Here is a 3541-nt window from a genome sequence, read left to right on the forward strand (position 1 = left end):
GATACAGGGCTATGGGGAGAGAGCCCGGCAGTGGGATTAGTTTTGTGATTGATACAGGGCTATGGGGAAGAGAGCGGGCAGTGGGATTAGTTTGGGGATTGATACAGCACTATGGGGAGAGAGCAGGGAAATGGAATTAGTTTGGGGATTGATCCAGGGCTATGGGGAGAGAGCAGGGCAGTGGGATTAGTTTGGGATTGATACAGGGCGAGGGGGGAGAGAGCAGGGCAGTGGGATTAGTTTGGGGATTGATCCAGGGCTATGGGGAGAGAGCAGGGCAGTGGGATTAGTTTGGGATTGATACAGGGCTATGGGGAGAGTGCGGGGCAGTGGGATTAGTTTGGGGATTGATACAGGGCTGTGGGGAGAGAGCGGGGCAGAGAGATTAGTTTGGGGATTGATACAGGGCTAAGGGGAGAGAGCGGGGCTGTGGGATTTGTTTGGGATTGATCCAGGGCTATGGGGAGAGTGCGGGGCAGTGGGATTAGTGCGGGGATTAATCCAGGGCTATGGGGAGAGAGCAGGGAAATGGAATTAGTTTGGGGATTGATACAAGGCTCTGGGGAGGGAGCGGGGCAGTTGGATCCGTTTGGCTTTGCTGGGGAAAGGAGCACGAGCTGAGGGGCCGAATAGAAACCTGTTCCTGTCACATGAACACCATCTCCTGCTGCTGATGTGCTGCCTTTTTGTCTGTTTTAGTCTGGATTGAGCCTTCCTCTGATGACAGACTGTTGGCTTGAAGTCCCTTGTGTTTTAAAACAGTCGCCAGCCCATCGTTGAGTGTCCCGGTTCAGCGGTGCTCTCTCTGCCGTGCGTGTAGCCATGTTTCCTGACCGTTCCTTTTCACGTTTCCAGTTATAATTCCAGTTCTCGTGGGAATTCCCTATGTCAACAGGTCACAGTGCAATTCCACACTCCCGCCTCAGGTGGTGCTCTGGTGCCTTGTCCTGCTGCCTCCCGACTCCTGGGTCGCCTCTATTAAATTTCCTCTTCGCCTTCTGCGGTGCCAGGTGATCAACCTTGGCTTCAGTCTCCTGCTGTTGTCTTGTAGAGGTGGGTGACAAACCCTCCCTTTTGGCCGCCAGCGGTTTCCCCTCTGCTAACCGCAGACGGAGAGAGGCGAGGCCGGAAGAGCAGCTGCTCGGAGGCACGTTGGAGCGGGCGGCAAGCGTCAGTGGGATTGCGCGGTGACTGGTACATCGGATGGGAGCTGCAGGGAGGCTGTGCACAGCAGCCTGCAGGAACCAAACGTGCGAGGGCAACAGGAACGGACGACCTGGTCTTTCTCCCCACCGCCTAAGGGCAGCTGCTACAACAACTCTCCTTTGTATAGCCCCTTTGATGTTGTAAAGTCTCCCGAGATGCCTCCCACGGGCGATTTAATAAAACGAATTAATAAAATGACCCCGTGCACCGTGAGGAGATGTTCAGGCCAGGCAAGCCAAAGCTCGGTCGAGGATGGAGGTTTTAAGGGAGTGCTTTTAAAGGGAGGGAGAGACGGCGGGGATTCCGGAGCTCAGCAGGTGGGGGGGCCCCAATGGCAGACTGACAGCAATCGGGGGATGCTCAAGAGGCAGGAATTGGAGGAGGTTACAGAGCTGGTGAGGGAGGGAGGGAGGGAAGGTGGGTGAGGAGGGGGGGGGGTTGCGGGCAGCTGGAGTTTGGGATGGGCTGAAGTTTACGGAGGACGGGAGACCAGCAGAGGGAGAGGGTCAGAATTGTCGGGAGGTAACCCCAAAGCTCGGTGTGCGGGTTTCAGCAGCCGATGAGCTGAGGCAGGGGTGGAGTCGGGCGATGGTGCGTAGGTGGGGATAGGTGGTCTCGGTGATGGGGAGAAAATGGGGTCAACAGCTCGGGCGGAATTCAACCTGGAGCAGTGCGAGGTGATGCATTTGGGGAGGTCAAACAAGGCAAAGGAATGCCCGATTAATGGGAAAATACTGAGAAGTGTAGAGGAAGTGAGGGACCTTGGAGTGAATGTCCACAGATCCCTGAAGGTAGCAGGACAGGTCGATAAGGTGGTTAAGAAGGCAGATGGAATCCTTTCCTTTATTAGCCGAGGTATAGAATACAAGAGCAGGGAGGTTATGCTGGAACTGTATAACTCATTGGCTAGGCCACACCTTGAGTACTGTGTGCAGTTCTGGTCACCTCATTACAGAAAGGATGTAATTGTACGAGAGAGGGTACAGAGGAGATTTACGAGGATGTTGCCGGGACTAGAAAAATGCAGCAATGAGGAAAGATTGGATAGGCTGGGGTTGTTCTCCTTGGAACAGAGAAGGCTGAGGGGAGAGTCTGATTGAAATGTACAACATTTTGAGGGTCCTGGATAGAGTGGAGGTGAAGGGTCTATTCACCTTAGCAGAGGGGTCAGTGACGAGGGGGCATAGATTTAAAGTGATTGGTAGAAAAATGAGGGGAGATGAGGAAAAGCCATTTTCACCCAGAGGGTGGTGGGGGTCTGGAACTCACTGCCTGGAGGGATAGTTGAGGCAGAGGCCCTCAAATCATTCAAAGGGAGTCTGGATATGCACCTCAGGTGCTGTAGCCTGCAGGGCTGTGGACCAAATGCTGGAAGGTTGGATTGGAATGGGTGGATCGTTTTTCGACCAGCACAGACACGCTGGGCCGAGTGGCCTCTTTCTGTGCCTTAAACTTTCTGTGATTCTAAGACCCCACTGCCACCCCCAAATTACATTGAGTAGATTACATCCTGTGTTGAGATGGCACCGGGAGTCGGCACCGAAGGCTGAAAAGCACAGTCCAGGGCTGCATTCTGTTGTCCGGTCACACTCTGCACTCTGCTACAGCCACTCTCTCCTCTGGTTGGAGTCGCACCCAGCGCAAAGGAAGGTGGTTGCGGTTGTTGGAGGTCAATCATCTCAGCTCCAGGGCGTCACTGCAGGAGTTCCTCAGGGTCGTGTCCTAGGCCCAACCATCTTCAGCTGCTTCATCAATGACCTTCCTTCAATCGTAAGGTCAGAAGTGGGGATGTTCGCTGATGATTGCACAATGTTCAGCACCATTTGCAACTCCAGATACTGAAGCAGTCCGCGTAGAAATGCAGCAAGACCTGGACAATATCCAGGCTTGGGCTGATAAGTGGCAAATAACATTCGCGCCACACAAGTGCCAGGCAATGGTCATCTCCAACAAGAGAGAATCTAACCAACTCCCCTCGACATTCAAAGGCATTACCATCACTAAATTCCCTCACTATCAACATCCTAGGGGCTACCATTAACCAGAAACTGAACTGGAGTAGCCATATAAATACCGTGGCTACAAGCGCAGGTCAGAGGCTGGGAATCCTGAGGTGAGTAACTCCCCTCCTGACTCCCCAAAGCCTGTCCACCATCTACAAGGCACAAGTCAGGAGTGTGATGGAATACTCTCCACTTGCCCGGATGGGTGCAGCTCCAACAACACTCAAGAAGCTCGACACCATCCAGGACAAAGCAGCCCGCTTGATTGGCACCCCATCCACAAACATTCACTCCCTCCAGCACCGACGCACAGTGGCAGCAGTGTGTACCAT

Source organism: Heterodontus francisci, chromosome 45 (assembly GCF_036365525.1).
Source record: "Heterodontus francisci isolate sHetFra1 chromosome 45, sHetFra1.hap1, whole genome shotgun sequence".
NCBI classification, from domain to species: Eukaryota; Metazoa; Chordata; class Chondrichthyes; order Heterodontiformes; family Heterodontidae; genus Heterodontus; species Heterodontus francisci.